Source organism: Acyrthosiphon pisum, chromosome X (assembly GCF_005508785.2).
Source record: "Acyrthosiphon pisum isolate AL4f chromosome X, pea_aphid_22Mar2018_4r6ur, whole genome shotgun sequence".
Lineage (NCBI taxonomy): Eukaryota > Metazoa > Arthropoda > Insecta > Hemiptera > Aphididae > Acyrthosiphon > Acyrthosiphon pisum.
Window position 1 is genome coordinate 33,051,538 of NC_042493.1, and position 20,266 is coordinate 33,071,803.

General features: G+C 29.4%; 1 protein-coding gene across 3 annotated transcripts in view; it reads right to left on the minus strand.

The window, feature by feature from the left end:
* Positions 1-20,266, minus strand: part of LOC107885108 (polyadenylate-binding protein 1-B-like) — a 213,776-nt gene that overhangs the window by 89,958 nt on the left and 103,552 nt on the right. For 2 of the 3 annotated variants that reach the window (XM_029485770.1, XM_029485763.1), the window contains exon 2: positions 17,883-18,048. The exons of the other annotated variant lie outside the window; for it this stretch is intronic. The gene's annotated coding sequence lies outside the window, so the exon portion shown is untranslated. The remainder of the gene's footprint in view (positions 1-17,882; positions 18,049-20,266) is intronic. 3 annotated transcript variants of the gene reach the window in all.

Consider the following 20,266-nt stretch of genomic DNA (forward strand, 5'->3'; position numbering starts at 1 on the left):
TACAAATCATCTATATCAATGAATCGATCCTTCGCAATAATAAGTATTGTCAGATCCATGTTTTTGTCATATTTTACTTTGTTATCACATCAAAAATGATACATTGTATTAAAAAGCTGGTAGGTACTTGAAACATAATGTATTGTTCACCTAGAAAAAAACTATTGCAGTATAATTTCAAGTAGGTCTTTATAGTTGTGACGATCATTTTTTTTCACAGTTAAACATTATAACAATATAAACAATATAATTACCTGCACCAAAATTCGGGACTTAATGGCAGAATATTATGTAAATCCATAACATTTTACTACGATTTGAAGTAGGAAAGTGCTTTTTTTTTACTTTTTGTATATTTTTACTTTGAGATGACGCAGAGGTAACCACTGACGAAAACCTGATTTTTTTTTGGCTCAAATTTTTTCCTCAATGCGTGTTTACGAAAGAATTTTATTTTGTATTCCATTAACTAATAGTTATACCATCGATTCTGTATTATCTATAGTCAATTCTAATTTCTTAACATCTAGAAGTAATTATTCTCAACTCGTCCTTTTTTATTTTTATTATCCACTGTATTATGTCGTATTGCCGCTGTCGTGGTAATACAAATACTCCGACGGTCTTATAATAACACTGCAGGAAAAACAAACTATACTTACTGATTCCCAGTATACCGATGGTTTCGAGCAATGCCATCGGTGTGATCAACACGATAACGTATCACACTATGATTAGTCGATTCTCGGTCGCGCTGTTCGTCGTGGTGTTTCAACGTTGTTTTTCCTCGTATAATTAATTAAATATTTTATATAATTGGAAGAGATAGGATCCGCCACTGCAGTTTTAAAATGTTATATAATATCTGAATTTTGATCTGACATTTTTTCCACAGACAGTCGCGTCGTATATTGCAAAATAATTGATATTGAGAGAGAACATATTTTTTTTTATATAAACAATTTTTAAGTTTATGAGGGGGGGATCGTATTTTTCGTTGAATTTTTTCAATTTTCTCGAATACATTTCTAAGCGGTTATTTTTATGGTTCTAGACCCTGCTTGACATCCGAAATACCGACTATTACTGCACATAATAAAACTGTGTCGTAGCGAATAGTAATGTTAATACAGACAATAGACATGTAAAAAGATTGGAAACCCTAAAAACTGTGTACCTTGTGCCTACGTATCTGCTGCATTATAATAAACAACGTAAACAGCTTAGACAAGTCAGGAAGATAACAGCATCATAATATATAGAAATGGCCATAACATAATACCCATATCATAATATGATTTGAGATAAAAATTGGTCGTGCGCATTTATTTCACACTTTTATACGTGCCGACAAAATAATAATAATAATACATTATGATGTTATTTGCCCGAAATTCAGCAATAGTGGGATTCGGCAGGCTTTCCGAAACTATGTAGGTACCTAGGTACCTATAAATATTGTACGTGAACAATATTATTTATTCGAATTCGCTCTTCGCCAACAGACTGTATAACGACGCCGAATAAAACGAGATAAACACTAAACACGCCAGCCGTAAATCATGCGTATGCACGCGACGAGTGCATATTTTAAAATATTTATGCTGCAGCGTTTTATATACATTTTACAAAACATTGTAAAATATATAATATATTGTATAATTTATATAAATGGACATACGGTAATGGCGAAAAAAACACTCCACAACTCTGAAGCAGTGATTATTGTAGGTTTATTCGTATAAGTACCTACCTACATCGTTGTCATAGGTACTCGATTTTAATTATGATTTTTTACCCATACCACGTCATACTTATCATAATTGATAATACTATAAATTAAAATATAAGAAAATGCCGAAACGATTTTATTGATGGTCCGAATCCTGTTATAACACTAAAAAAGTTAAATCTAGGAAAGTTAAATCTAGTATACGTTTTTGACGCGTTAACGCATTTGTTGGAATAAACACTGTTAACGCGTATACGCGTCAGAGGCGTTGAATGTGCTAGTTATACTTTAAAATCACAAAATTCATAATTTGAATACATATTTAATATCAACCATGCTTGGCGAATCATTGTGTATGGTACCTACCTACGTGCACAATACTTGACGTATTATTATATTACATCGATACACGAATAAACCACAAATTCCTCGAATAAATCTCATAGACCAAATTATCATTGTTGTTATTATATTATAATATGTACAATGCGAAATTTAATCTAACGCTTGTCGTATATAATATTATGCAAATTTCAATAATTAATATTTTGATGCAGACATGGCGTCCGTCGTACCTATATGACAACTTGATTATTATGATATAATATTACATATTGCTATATTATTATACAATTTTATTGAACAGGTTATAAGTTTATTTTTATAATATATTTTGCTAAATTATATTCATATACTATATTAGTTTTTCACTCTTTCAAATGACAACGTATACTTTTACTTATAATGATATGTATATAATTCGGAGGATTTCAATCTATAAAAATTGAATTTAGGACTAGTACCTAGTTTATACCTATTATATATTATTGGTTAACATTTTAATACTTATAACTCATAAACTATATAAACTATAAACTATAAACTTTATATATAATAAGGACTCCAAAAAAATATTCTGCGTGGAATGGGGACCTAAAAGTGCATGTCCTCATTAAAAAATAGTAAAAATAAAATTTTTTAGATGAATGTTTTTTAACAACTTAAAATTGTTAAAAATATTTTGTGCAATGAGTGTCTTATTATTTACCATTGGTGAGGTGACCTTTAAATCGGGAGTTTACGTGGAATTTACCACCGTAAAAAAACCAAGAAAACCTACCAAAGAAAAACTAATTTTATACGTTTATACGATACAACATCATGAGAGATCCGCAGCTACCGAATATAATAATAATATACCATCATCTCCACAGATCGGCGTTTTAATTTTTTTTTTTTTGTAATCAATCGCGGTGTGTATGGCTTTAATTTCATCAGACCTCGGGGACTTCCCTCCTCATTACCAGCAGGCTACAAAATATCGTCGCAAATCAGACCATGCCTCTTACATAATATATAGTGGCTAGTTAACAATCCTCGTTCGACTTATTCAATACACAATACACATCGGGACTTCCACGAAACTTTTTTCACTCCTTTCACTTCCCCAAAAGCACGCGTGTCATTGTCAAGCACGCGATGTTAGCTGCTATCCTCATAGATCCGAAAAATACGACGTAGATACTCGTCCTGTTGGCGTTATATGTTAATATGTTATATGTTATAAATACATAAAAATAATAATAACAATAATATAATATCGTCGGAGCAAAAAATAAATCGAAATTTTCGCGAACAAAGAAAGACCTCGGGTGGTTGAGAGATCGACTTCGGGGGGAGAAAAATAGGTAATGTATAATAAAATGATATACAAGATTCTGCCACGTCATCGTCATATTTGCATTAGATACATACGACCTCATAATAATTGCATTATATATTATATTATTATTTATACTACGCATCACAGTACCTACATCTTTATATTATTGTGCGGTTCACGAAATACGAGACAAAATTAATAGGTAATCGAAACCTGTAGCAATGTTTTCAAAGAACTAACCAGCCAGCTACCCGTGCAGTCGATGTGTGCACAATACTTTTGTAATTCCATTTTATTTTTTAACTGTATATCATTTTGTGTTTTCGCGACGGGACCTAAATATAATTTTATACTTTACTAATTACCATGTATTGCATATTGTTATTATTATTATATTTTATATAGGTACCTAACATGCAGCTGAATAAACATTAATAGGTTATATATATATATATATATATATAAGTATATTAATATAAATATACATTATAATATTATACGTATTGCGCGGATTATAGTGCAGTTCACGAGCCACTGAAAATTATTGGAAAAAAATACAAAGCGAAATAATATAATAATAATAATATGTCGTCGTCGTTTATTACGGTGTCGTGTTAGAAATCGTGTAAGTGACAGTAAATCTGGTTTCAAATGCGACTAAAAAACTAAAAACATAAAAGTCGTGTTTTCAACCAAACTGCACTCGTCACATTATGATAATATACCTACCTATATGTACCATAAGGTCGAGAATGCATACTGTAATCCATCATAATATTATTATTATTATTATTATAACGTTATAATGTTATATATTATTATATTGTAATGTCGTTTATGGAAACCAGTTAAAACGCCCGTAATGCACGTATGGGTGTATCGCATAATAAAATATTATATTATACCTATATTGTACCTATATAGGGCACGAATTCTTACAGGTGGTGCCGATAAATATAATTCTTAATCTTATATTCATAGGCTAACCAAGAAGTATATAATAGTTACAGGGGCTTGACTAGTCGAATAGTGCTAGATTTCCGCCTATAGTACAGGTATATATTGATACTTGTTTCAATACACAAACATAATGTTTGGATTTAAAAACTGGGTTAAGAAAACATTTATGTGATATGTAGGTATAATAAAATTTAAATTTAAGCGTAGTAAGTGAGTTTTAGTAGGGAAGATCCTCGTTCTCCAGTTAACTTCATAACATATTTATATGTTCTGACTTTTTCAATGACGTTCTTATCGCATTACAAGTTTTGTGGGCATGACGATGGACAAGCAGTATTATTCTTGAATAATTTATTATAGAAAAATGTTACTTGTCAAACACAAATTATGTCTTTACACATTATGTGTGACAGTCATATTATACACACATGACACATCAATGATCACTATAACTACGCTCACATTTACACAACGAACAGGAAACACAAACATTTGTATTGTACTGTTTAAAAACGGTCGGTATCGAAGTCCCCCTTAACGAACATTCACTGTTATTTTGAAAAGTTTAAAAGGTGTAAAAAACAAACTAAATAGATATAAAAGTTAGAACATTAAACTACATAGGTATTATTTATTATAGTATTTTAGGAAAAATATAACCAAAAGTAAAGTGCCGAAAAAAAATATTTTTCGTAACAAAGAATGTTATACAGTTATAATAATATAATATTACTTTTTCTGCAATTTATAGTTTAAAAAAGAGCATTTGACAGTCAATACTTTCCTACCTTTAAAAACGGTTCTGCATTGTACCTGCCTAAATCAAGCTTAAAAAAAGCGGAAGAAAATAATATAGTGGGAACGGATAGGTAAAGTGCCATCAATTTTAAGGACGAATCGATTATTTTTAAACGAACATATTTTGTGTGGAATCAAAATATAGCGTTTACATTTATTTTACGCTTCTATATATAGTATTTTATTATGCCAGGGTTATCTCAGATCGAAAAGCAATACGATATTAACACGAGTGAAAAAAGTGATGTGTTTGTAGGTAAGAGAGAGAGTGAGAGGGATAAACTACAGGCCAACTACAGACCTGATGTGAAGTCACGTGCGTATACAAAGCGATTATTTTATCATGAACATAAGTTTTACATAATTTGAAGTAATACTTAAAGTTTTGATTAGCGGAATAGAGTGGCACAGGGGAGCCTCGGAAACGTTGATCCTCTACTCCGCTCATAAGAACTTTATATATATACTATATACTACTTATAAGTAGGCGTTTAACTAATTACCGGTTTGATATTCTATTTTTATTATATCAAAATTAAAAATCCATAGAAAAACATTCTTCTTCAGAAAATAGAATAAAATATGTGTGGTATTTTAAAAAAAAAACTTATTGCGAACAATTTGTGTTAAAATTGTAAATTGAGTGTAAATAAACATTTTTTTTTTTTGAAAAAAAAAAATTAACGAAATACGAATCATTAAACATGGGCCGTATACGAGTGGTTCCCAAGGTGTTTCGACTCGACCCGACCCTTTTCAAACTGAGCTGGTTGTTTTCCCATGGCGCCCTTCCCTAAGTCAAATCATGACAAATCACAAGAAAGCCGCCTCTGCGACACCACCTTTTGGTTTACCAATTTATTTTTAGACCGGATGTTATCCCACGACGTACTTACCCGCGAAAACCCCGCGACATCCCGCTGCACACACTTTGGGAACACCTGTATAGTAGACCGTTGTCTCGCATTTGAAGAGATGTACATCGTATACAATTTATATGGTTAATGATTATACAAATAGGAGCTAACACACATGGGGCCTAATTGTTTTGGTTGTATATTTCCATTGAAAGTGCGCGTGTGATTGTGAGAATAAAACGCACTTGTCTTCAAAAGTTTAATGAGTGAGTGTGAATTTCTGCAAAACTTTGTGTGGGTGTGAATAACCTCCCGCAGAGTTCTACAAAGCTTTTACCAGAAAATTAATGTATATAATATTGTATAAAGGTGTGTACAGGCGGCGTTTGTGTCCGTCGCATTGTCATATTTTGTTCGCTGGGGTGATACACTTTACCACCAAAACTATATTATTATAATATGCGCCTCCCATTTCCACCTAGGATTCATTTTTCGATAAAATGAAACAAAAACATGGCCGATACCAGTATCCACCGAAATAATTTTTCCTTCATACTTATTATACCAGCTACCGTACGATTTTATAATACTCATTTTTAAAATGTTTAAAAAAACAATCTATTATTAATTATTTTGCTCGTAATACTTTTTTAAAGACACAACTTCAAACATTTTTCAATTTGTTAAGAAACGTTCGTTTTTTAAAATAAATGCCACATTTACATACTTAATACTTTTTTTTGCACACATTAAAATACATCGCATAACATTGTTATTACACAATTCAAATATTATTTTTTATGATATATCTGGTATGTATGAAAAACGGGTATTAGTCGTTATGCTGTTTGGCGGAAAGGGAAAGGTACTCGAATTATACTTTTGGTGGAAACATGTTATTGACCATTCGCCGAATGTCATATGCAATTATTACTTGTAATCTTATATTGTAGAGGATAGAACTACATAAGACACCGCGATCAACTTTAAATATTATTTATTATGCGCCGTGGGTATATTATATTATATGGTAAGTATACCGAGTGATTCTTATGAAGAAAGCCACTCATTATTTTGGAAACAATTAACGTTTTTGATGATAATAATTTATTGGAAATCATTCCGAGTCTTTAAAAATCAACATAATATATGCATATATTTTTTACAATTTTCACCGTCATAATTTTTGAAGTTTTTACTTTTATGCATTTTTAATTTCATATTCCGCAGCAGAATATTTTTTCGAGTACTTATAAATAAATTATACCAAAAAAAAAAAAAATGGGTAATTAGTTATAAGTATTTAAAGTTTAGTTGAGCTGTCTAGTAGACCAACATTTTACGGGATAACCCCCGATGTGCCTTCAGCCCTCCAATTAACTTCGCTCATCTAAACTTTAAATATTTATACAAATAGCTAATTAAATAAAAGTTGAAAATTTTCAGAAAAGTATTCTTCTCTGGAATACGAGTAGGTATTTAAGTAAATGCAAAAACTCAAAAATTAAAACGATAAAAATAATCAAAACTAAGATTTTTCAAAAATACTCATGTCGTATTGTAATGACATTTTTCAAAAAAATATCAAAAAAATCAATCGGTTGAAATAGCAGCTGCCAGTGTGTTTTTTGCCTCGTATAATGAGAAAGATACGTAAATATTAAATTTTATTGTATCGTTAATAGATTATCGACCAGTGTACTAATATCCGGTCGTATCCAATGATTCTTCTATGAAAAAAAGTGTTAAGTAAACAAAATGCCGTCGTTGTATAATATATTTCAACTGTGCAAATACGTCCGGCCGGATTATCCGTGTTAAAATAAATATACATATTAATATAGACTATATTAGTGCAGCAATATTCGTTTTAATTAAGATTTTATATTTCATCCGGTGTTCTATTATACAATTTGCAGTTTATAATGTCACGATCGGTTCTCTCAGTTATTACATAATAAGTTTTCTCGTCGTGTTGATATACATATTTTAAATTGTAGTTGTTTGAGCATAATGCAAAAACTAAAATAACAATCCTATATACTTAATACAATTATGATAATGAATGCTAATACATTTTGCTAGTTCAACAATCAACGCAAAAATTAATGATTTAGTAACTGATCATAACTTTTTTGAATTATTTTAAACGGAGCCGTTTATGATGATTACAGAAAAAAACAGAAAACGAAGTAATGTTTACCCGTCGCAGATTTTGTTGTTTTATTGTGGCTTAATTGTTTATAAATAATAATTATGATTATCTTAGACAAATGCAGATGTTTTCTCTCACTTTTATTGTTATTTCAATCTCCAATAGCACCTGAGTAATGGAATTCACCAAGGCTAATCATTAATCACTTTCATATTTTTAGTGTTTGGATGTTTGAATTATATACTTAATAGTACATTTTTTAAACCATTTTATGACGATGTTATATTTTTGTGATTTTTCTTAATTGAATTCGTAGCTTAAGGTATAATTATGATGGAAGGTCATTGCGTATGATTTTAATTATCTTTAATCAATAAATTATGTTCAAAATCTTTAACAGTTAATGATAGTTTGTTCAAGTAGGAAACTCAAAGGTTATGTAATTTCTGTTACCAAATGGATACCTCACTGTATCGTTTGAGCTATACGCCCGAAACGAGACAAACATAGTTCAGTTTCCGAAGTATCCGGTCGAGATTTTTCCTCTTTATTCGGACATCGTTCATTTATACGAATTTAATTGCTCGTGCGAAGGAAAATGGAAACTCGTATCGTAATCGGTTTTATATTTTCACGACGAATTGGACGTTATACGACTCAAAAAATAATACCACAGCGTAAGGACTTTGGAGGAGGAGAAGAATCGATTAAAATAGAGGAAAAAAACATTATTAATGATGACATTCTGTGTCTTGCACTCCATATACGAGTGCAACCATTTACGAGAGTAAAATAGACGTGTACCTATAATACATTTAATAATTATTACATTAATATTGTACCAAGGCGCCAAGCAATTATTATAATATGTGAGGAATGTTGCCGACGGGCTTCTGGCAAGGTAATGTAAACGTGTGTTGATATATGTATATTGTATATATATATGATGATAAATGCTGCATTTGTATACATATACCTAGATACCTATAATTTCAGTAGTCAGTGTTCGAAAAACGATTATTACGTTTGTTCTGCAGTCAATTCTTCAAAATCGCGTCTAACCGCGTTTTCCTATTAGTCTCTCGTCAATTTTAATTTTGAAACATTTAATTCACAACATTTTATTATAATAATATGGAGATTGAACTATTGAGAAATTCGAATTATGGCATCTACGAAATCCGAGGTATACACATTATACATTATGTCACCATCTGCAGGGCCAGTGATTTTCGTAAGTGAATACCGTGAAAATTACAATTTTTTTCATCTAAGGCGGGCTTACACGTTTAGTTGAACTGTGCAAACAAATTTGAGGTATTTTTGTGCTATCTGTTTGTGTAAATTAACTGAGTATATTATTTAGGTTTATACGTTCAGTTAAGCACTCACACGAAATACAAAATATTTTTAAAATCATGTTCAATTGAAAGATAGATATTATAATATTATAATCTATATTTGTAACTATTTAGGAAAAAAATAGAAAGGATAAAATACTGATTTGGTTATTTTGAAATATCATATCATGATTATGTGAATTTATTTTCACAAATAATAAGTATTATTAAACGATGGTTCACCCATTGCAGGCTATGCATTAGTCGTTCATTATTTTTTTATTTTCCATTTAGCCACTGATAGGTTGCGAAAGTATGCAATAGATTATTTTAGATTGGAAATTAGCGAAAATCTTATCAAAAAAAAACCTCACTCGCACAAGTAAATGATATGTTTTTATATTATTATCATAAAAATAAAACAATCAAATCCATTCAACTATAGCATATGATAGGTACTATGTGATATTATCGATATCTGTCATCACAATTCTGCCATAGTTATAGTCTACATAATACATTATAGGTTTTATTTACAAAATTCTCAACAAATCAATATTATAGTGGAGCGGATATTCTATACATTCTGAGTGAGCACTTTTTATACATTTAATATTATAATTTAAAATTACACATAACTGCATAAGAAGAATCTTATTATTTTCAACGAGTTTTTCGCGCGGGCCCTAACCTTGGTAACCATATTTGTATTTTTGTAATTATTTCTAATCACATTTCAAGACACAGTCCTAAGTAACATTACCCCGAGGGTTATGGCGGCGATATAATAGATTTCACGTTTGGTGAATGGCAAAGTGCTTTCCCGTATATAATAATACGTATTATAATATCATAATATACATATATATAGGAAATTTACAGCTCATCCGAAAACTAACTTCGAGAGCGTACGTCATAGTATTATCACAGTATTACATATACGGTATACCTACCAAAATAATATTATAATACTGTCTACACAATATAAGCATTCACAGTACTGAACAGTGTTGTAGTCGACATAGACGAGGTACGTTCTATACAGGATGATTCACAAAGCATGTTAATCCCCCTTTTTTCTTTAACAACGCATAGTTATTCAAAATCTGATTTTTAAATTTTTAAATATATAGAAAGACCATGTTTTCAAATTCTTGATATTCTTTATATACACTACTTAAAGAGTTTTCCTGTGGAGAGACAAACTTCGGTTTTTTAAATTTGAACACCCTTTTACTGTAAATTATATAGCCGTTAATTTTTCCAAAAATGCTGGCGTAACAATATAAAAATTCGAACAAGTAGCTTGTGACTTATGAGTTATTTTACTTTGTGTACTAAGGATAATATTTTTATAGGTCCACGATAATGGGTTTAGAAGATTGGGGGAAATGGTAATTTTTATATTCTAGTAACTTATTAAAATCCATTAACATTTATGATTTGTAAAAATGGTCAAAGTATAATTATATATTATACTTTGGTAAAACCATTTTTAAGCTCTATTGGCTATTGATATTATCCTTAGCATATACATTTTAATAACTGAGAAATTACTCGTTTAAATTTTGAATAAGATAGGTCACCAAAATGTTCAAAAAAATTATCCAGTTAATAATTTACAGTAAAAGAGGGTGGGCCAGAAGTTGTTGTATATTCACAAGACATTCGTTAAATAGTACAAAATAATCTCAAGAATTTTAAAATATGGTTTCTATGTATAAATAACCAGTTTATTTAAAAATTACAAAAATCAGAATTTGAATAAATTCATTGTTCAAAAAAAAAAATTGGGGGTGAATATGCTTGGCGAATCACCCTATGTGTTATTACTATGAACATATCAATATAGCTTGTACAGCTAATAACAATGCAATATAAAATATATTATACATATTAAATGTAATTTTACTGTAGATACTACATAATACTGCAACGCGAGTATATGCATACACATTGTATAACAATTATATTTGCCATATATTATTATTACCATCATCATAAATTCCTCCGCAGACGTGATTTGGACACATTCGACAAAACTAAGCCTCTTTAGAGGCATAATATAATATTTTGTGAATTATAATATTAATCTCTATATGATATGCATACGTATTATCGGTATAAAAAATTAATAAAACCTTATAAAAAGCCAGTTTTAACATAAAAAATAAATTAGAAATTTGTGAAAAAATGTGAAAAAAAGATTTTATTATAATAGCTGGTGCCCAATATGTCCAGGGACATATTATCCCGAACATGATTCTCCACCCGATTTTCCCCTAAATGATGTATTTACTCAAATTCTGATGTTTGGAGATTGTAAGTATTTAGTATTATGTAGGTATAGAGTATAACTACTGAAAGAACATATTATATAAACTACCTTTTATCAAATCTGAATCTCCAGTTTTTATTTTAAATTGTTAATGATGCATATTATATCTTCGTTTTCGGGACATTACGATAAAATATATGTGTTTTTCTAGGACAGTGAATTAGGTTACGGAATTCGTGATTTCAAAAAAATAGACACATATTATGATGGTTTGTACTTTTCTTATATAATATTATTTCTTAGTACCTAACATTAAGACTAGGTACCTAGATTAGGAATTGGGTCTTTATGTCCTTATGGTCTTTATCGGTTTCGGTTTTTCAAAGACAATTTATTGAGGTTTTGGTTTAAATTATAAATATTAAAATTATGAAATTTATGAAATTTATTAAGGCTGCGGTTGCGGTTAATACTTGTTTTAACCATTAACAAATAAATATTTTTTTTAAATTTGAATAGTCGTAGACCATGTACCTATAGTTATAACCATACTAGATGTGTGTGCGTCTCTACTCAACGTTATTCTTAGGAGATGAATGTTAAAACCTATTTATTCTTTCGTGCAGTGTCAAAACAACCGACAAATTATTGTGCAATTTATAATAAGTAATAACCTTGTAGTTTCTTCTAGTGGTAAACATATCTTCAGTTTTCAACAATCAAACATCGTAAGGAATGTATTCAAATTAAAAATTCTTATGAAAAAACTAACGTGAATGATATTAATTCACTAATTTACTGTACCTACGTAACAACCAACAATTATTATTATAAGCTTAATTAATGAGTAGGTAACAAATGTATTAGGCCAATTATAATCCAAAACTTAATACATAAACTAACATTACCGAAAGCCTTTAAAATTACTGGTTTTTATGTTCAATATATTCTAAATAAGTAGCTAAGTAGCACTACATTTTTTAAAAATGGTTTGAAAAATATTATGTTCATACGTTTTATAATTAAAAGTGCTACACGAGTCTGTTATGATTTAAGATGAGACTTAAAAATAGTTAACAGTTATATAATACATATCATGTCATATTATACTTTCTTGAACAAGAATTTTATTTTAATTAAAAAAATTGTAATTTAAACATTAAACATTTGGTGAAAATTTGAAGTATTTGCAGTTATTTGATTTTGAGTTACTACAAAAAAAAACAAAAACGATTTTTTTAAAACCTGGTTTTGCATAAGAATTCCTAATTTCTTAAATTTTTTTTTTCCTGACGTGTTTGAAAACTACTGTCATTTTTTACTTTTAACCCTTCCCTCCAAAGTACAACTAAATTCATTTTCCTAATAAAAAAGATGCAGAAGTAGAAAATCGAAGTACTTTTACTTTCCCAAAATGTGATAACAGACAGAATTGGTTTTAGTGAATTTTACTATAGGTGTTTTAAATGTATGTATCTATATACTACGTTTAATCAACTTTGTTGGATATTAACACATTTTGGATTTGAAACATCTTGGTATATATAAGTCTCCTAGAGATTAGATATTTTAGCTACTCTCATTGGCTTAAAGCCGAATGTAACTGATCTTATTCCCCCCTCCCCTCACCATCGAAGTTGTTGAGTATTTTTAAATTTTGGATTTGGAATTTATGTCCTATCTACTTTCTGACACTCAAACCCAGCTTTCGACTTAATTTTTTTTTTAAAACAGAAAAACGCCAGTCAATCACCAAAAATAGGTAGTCGTTCATAAAGCAATATAGTCAGATTTCGTATACGTGTCCTACTTGCACACGAACGACTTACTCCTGAACCGAGTTGTTTAGTGTAGAGGGTCAGTACCCAATCCACTTCAAGCGTGTTGCAAACAAGAAAACTGACTTGTTGATGGAGCTAACAAGAGGGGGGAGATACCTAGCTGAAACCTAGTTATATAATAGTATATTATGGGTAACATCGTGTTTAGTTGTCGGTTATTCAACATGGATTGACAATAAGTTTATCCGAGATAATATTATAATAAATATAAAAATTAATTTATAGCAAAAAGGTGGTATTATAAAATACCGATTGCATATAATATAATTGTACAAATAAAATGTATTTAATAAGATAAAATAAAATGTACCTACGCGATTGCTGTAAACATTCGAAAACTTCCGCAGACACCGTAGACATTTATGCATGAACTGTTTTGATATACACAAAATAAATTAAACACCGTATTTTTTTTTTTCGACGAAAACTAGACGGGCATAATGTATTATTATAATTATTCATTTCCGATTCGGCTTATTGGTCCGGAAATCGGAAATTATCTGCAAAGGGTCAGACCCAGCATGTACGAAATGTGGGGCCAACACAATATTATATTAAATAATATAATCGCCGCAGTGCACTCAGCTTGCAGATGACAGGGCTCGTTTATTATTTTACATGGTTTACACGACGTCAAAAGATGACATTTGACGATTGACGATGCGTCGTGAAATCGCGCACAATTCGAGACGAACGCTTCGAAACCGTAGGTAGGTACTTTTCGAATGATTTTAAACACCATCGCAGCTGTGATTTTATTTTACCCGACGCCAGTGGTCGATGATAAAAACATATATAATGTTTACTAACAAGAACATTTCATCGACGTGTCGTAATGTGTGAAACAAACAAATACGAAAGTGTTTACTCTTTTTAACGAGCGTTTTTTAAACAAAAAGAAAAAAACAGAATCTCCAGTGTAACGGGAATTTTTTTCATTCGATATCATACAAGATGATTTACCAAGCATGCTCATCCTATTTATTTATTTTTTCAATAAATCAGTTATTCATAAACTGATTTTTAGAATTTTTAAACACCAACTTAAAAACCATATTATTTTCAAATTCTTGAGATTTCTTGTACCTACTTCTCAAGGAATATCCTCATTGGCAGATCTAGAACTTTTTTAGGGTGGGGGCATTGTCTTTTTCCAAGAATTACGCCATAAATAAGTACCCATTTAAAAACGGCCCAATTTATTAACCTAGATGCTAGGCCAACTGGCCCTTCTTAAATCCGCCACTGAGTATCCTACACTTCCATTTTTCAAACTAAAATCTGTAAAATATTTAGCGGATATGATTTTGAAAATGTTGACATATTAAAATCAATACTCGCACGATTACTCTTTGAGTTATTTAACTTTATGTACTAAGGATAAAAAGGTTTATGGCGAATCGAACATTTGAGTAACTATATAGGTACCTATCAATCCATCAACATTCATAATTTGTAAAAATGGTCCAAGCTCCAAGCATAATACATACTAGATCCAATATTACATCTAATTAATTTTTAAATGTAAAACCATTTTTAAGGATTATTTATATACTATTATCCTTATTATAATATACATTTTAATAATTAAGAAACTATACTCGTTTAATTTTTAATTAGGTACATCAATATTTTCATAAAAAATATCACCTAAATATTTCAGAAACTGAGTCAAGTGGGGGTGAGAGGGGTAATGAACAATCTTCCCACCTCATCAGAGAACGATTTTTTTTTTTTATCACCATTAAAAAATATTCTATAAAAGTAAATACGTTATAGTTACAATGCTTCTCGATATTTTTAGCACCGCATCCCAAATTTTCCCCAAAAAACCCATCGCGACCCACATGGTTTTATAGAACAAAAAATTATTTATATACAAATCACTGATCTACATATTTTATTTCCGTAGAGTCGGAGTTGAACGTATCGTGAGGAAACCTGGTTGGTGGAAAAGTTATGACAATTATATTCGTCGGTCGTCGTATCGCAATTACGAGGTACAGACTACAGACAATACCCATCGTCCGAACAAACTTGATAATAGGACTGGTATGACAGTTTCCGGATAATTTTCAGGATTTAAAATACTTAATAGTTTATTTACAGCTTAAAAATATTAACTTCTCGCGCCCACCTAAAGTTGTCTCTGGAAGTAGGTATAGTGGTCAACAGTTTGAGAAACTCAACGGTTAGTCATTGTAGTGACTTGTTTGAAAACAAAATATATCTAAATATTAAGTGATTTTACTATTACTTTTATCAAAGAACCGTCATTGTATTAATTCAAAAACTATTGAACATTCAGACATTTTTTTATTTTCGTATATAATTTATATCGTTTCAAAACAAATGATTTTCATAAAAAATTATATTTTGTATCGGTTTAATTTATTAATATTTTACTGTTTTGAAGAACAACATACAGAATATTTTTTGAAATCTTCATTGATTAAGTAACTGTAATAGATGAGTTCAATTTAAATTAAGTTATGTATTATACATAGGTATATTCATTGCATACGAAAAACGACTCTGAGCGGAGACTCTTTTTGGTGGCGGTGATTTCCTGTCTTTGACACACGCACAACATAAGAAATTATACGTGTTTTTTGTCCAATGTACCGATTGATATAGTGAAGCGATAAGAATTCTCAAAACAGATTTGAAATTATCATCAAGTCTACTTGAGATCGGTCAATCTACATTTTTCATTTTTTGATTTACACTTTTCCAAAAAATTTTTAAATTACTCTTTAATAATACAATAATTTTAGGATTTTGGGGGATAATATAAAATATATGGACTGGCCGATCTCAAGTCTTGACGACAAATTAAAATCTGTTTTCAGAATTTTTATCGCTTCACTACATCAATCAGTACGTTGGACAAAAAACACGTCTAAAATACTATGTCTCGCGTGTGTTAGACAAAAACAGAAAGTCACGGTATCGAATCCCCTTAAATATAAATCATATTATAAGTATACCTATTATATACAAAACAATTTCAAGTACCTACGCCTATCGACATTCGGTAATATTATTTTTAAATACAAAAAAATAATAACAAAATCAAATTTGTGAAAATTGTAATTATAATATTTCTTTCGTTTATGATTGAATTATTATTTATTACTAACCAAAATTGTTGTATGTGTAAGTATGTACTATAATAGACTACTCGATAGCTCAGCCCGTGAAAAATATGTGTATCCACCGCTTGAGTACATTATGCTTTCGCGAAACAAAATTCGCGTGATGGGTCGTATATCGGAAAAAAAACAGAATTTGAAATATTTTTATTAAGTTTATTAAGTATATATATATATATAGGTTAGCGACTTTGATCGTAAAATAACGGAGAAATAACGTTTTTCAACAGAACGCACGTGTCGTAAAATATTAATTCAGTTATGCAATAGGCGTCGCGCTGGCCACTTTACACTTTACATATTATATTTTACGAGTAAAACGAGTACCATGCCAGTATAATATTAAATAGGCATTGGTACTGAAAAATCCACCACTGCCACAATAATATTGTATTAGGTATGTGATTTATTTAAATATACGAACGCCATACGACCTATACCATTCAGGGTTCGGCTTGTGTACGAGTGACAGTGGTGAAACAGCAGCTTTGTTAAGTACTTGAGTATAAGCTTAAGAATTCAAATACTTTTTAAGTACTCAAATACGTATTTAAAATACATTTAAAAATAATCTGTATTTAAAATCAAATACCAATTTTTGAATACTTATTCTTTTTATTAAATACTAAATATCAAGCCGAAGTACCTTACTGGAGACTTCTTCACTCACATCATTCAATTCACACTATATTATAAAACATACATTATATGTAAACAAGATTGTATACATTTCTGAATAAAATAAAAAAAAAATTTTAAGAATATTTTATTATAACACTATATTTTTTACTGTGAATTATACTCAACCAAAAATTCAAATACTTCAACAAGGAAAACAGATGAATATTCTATAGTTAGGTTCACCAAATGTGTATAATGTTTTGTAAAATTAATGTAAAACATGAAAACCGGTTCAAATACTTTATAAGGAAAAATAATATTTTATAAAAATATTGAAAGTATTTCATAATATCTATAAGTACTTCTTTATTGAGTATTTAAAATACTTTTCAAAATAAGTATTAATTATATAGATGTCTTTACTAGTTAACTAAAATTAAGTTTTATTGATAATATAATCGAACACAAAAATAACAACCTACCTAATACGAAACCACCAAAATGGAAATCTTAAAACTAATGCGTAATATTGGCATGCTCCTGCAGTGTGGGTTTTTGTATCTACTTGTCAACGCTTGAAAATGTCTGTGTTTGATTGTTACAACATTTTAGTGCAATGTTTGGTCGTTTTTCGCATTTACGACGTACCTACAATAAAAAAAAAAAAATAAGAATTAAATAGGAAAAATAACGTTTTTGACTATTTAGGTACTTGTGACAATAAGTTATTTGTCAGTCAATTTAATAATATATACAGCGCGTTAAGGGTGATGCATGTAAGAGATAAACTACACAAAACAAATACCGTTCTTTTCATTGTATCGTTTGGAAAGCATATTTTAGGTACGCCCTTGCCACGTTAACGCGTCACGAAAATAAGTAAGTACATTAATATTATAATGTAGACATAAAATACAATATAGTGTAGAAAGCGTTTGAAAATGTTGAAATATTTCAGTGAAATAACAACAATTTTTTCTATTATTTATTTACGGGGGAAATTATACATTTTGGTAATTTACAATATATTATAATATTAGTTATACCTACCTTAATTAATAATACATTAAAAAAAAAAAAAAAACTATATTTTATTTTATTGATAAATAATTTTTTTTTTTTTTTGTGGCTTCGTCTGGCGCGGTCCGTACACTCAACTGCGTATATGCTCTGAGTGTACGTATCTGCTAGCTCCCGGATGGGTGACCACCCGGGGTTCTTAGCTACAAATCCTTGCCACACATACAAACGTGTTTATAAAAAAATTATTTATCATATTATATTTATTGGTATTGTTTGTGTATAGTTGTCATAGACGTATTTCGGTTTCGACATGCAATCTACCAACTTTGAATGCAAAGTCCAACCGGAAGACAAACTAAATTTATAAAATCCTATAATTATATATACTAAATGTATCAAATTTTCCACCAAAAGATCTCATATAGATCTCAAAATTATTTTAATCGGGAAATATCTAAAATTGTATTTAAATAAAATAAGTCTTGCAATATTATACCATTTTACTGAACTACGTTCTTACAATACCTATACTTAACTAACTTTTACCATATATACTAGATCATGTTGTAGGCCTCATCGAAAGGCAATAAATTATTCTATGTTATAATAATATGATTTTGAATTATTGTTGTATCAACTAAATGGCTATTGGTGTTGTAATAATTATTGTACGGATATATAAAGTAGGTACCATATATCACACAAGTATTTGACATATTTCGATGTGATATTATTTTAATATGACATATGATCTCAATCCTATTACACGATATTAATATTATGTACCTATAACTAGTATTAACTACTTGCTGTGAAAGTCTGAAATTGGTGTTTGTTGACATTAAATTATTGTATAAAATTGTTTGTATAAAATTTATGTTGGTCATACACCAGTGATTGTCAACAATCGCAAAATAGGTTTGGAGGATGTTGATAGTTAACGCAGTCCTGATTTTAAAATAAATACTATACCTACATGTGGTTGAATATATACCAAAACTGGAGGACAATAGCTTACAGGTTATAAAAATCGTTGTGATTGTAAAAAAAGGTGTTCAACTAAAAAATTCAGCTGAGAAAAAATAAGAGTTTTTTTTTTAAATTCTATGGACGCAATGACAGTTATTGTCATGTTACAATAAGAAATATTCTTTAATTATTAGCATAGTTATAATATTTAATAAATTGCTATTTTCATATTATTTATCAACTTTCTCTATGTATGTTTTGTGCATGTTGATAATTTCAATTTAATGTTTAAAATATAAATCATCACTATTTCGTATGTATGCGGATTTGCTCAGTGAATGTTAACTGGTGATTCACTGGTGATTGTCGACAATGAACTATCTTCGAACTTTCACAGTAATACATAGGTATTATAGGTACTTAATATATGAAATTATTAATTATATTTTATTTTTATAAAAAAATTTTATTTTATTAAAAATTATAATTTTTCATAAATAATTGTGGCTTTGTGGCGAACAAACTCATAAAATGTAATGATATATTTTATGTTATATATTTATAATATATGACTAGTAGATTCTGCACGGAATTGACAATGGATTTATCCCGTATTAAAATGTAAACTACACAGTCATTAAGGTGGTTTTTACCAGGGCTTGCAAACATTATAATAACATTATGTTTATAACTTTGTATTTGACGAAAAAACGATTGAAATACGTAAACGTTATTTTAAAGGAAAGCAATAGTCAAAAATAATTGAATACTGTAAAATAAAACATAACGATTAACAAAATATTATATAATTATAATATTAATAATTATATATCATAAAACAAAACATAACGCAAAACATAATATTTATAGCAAA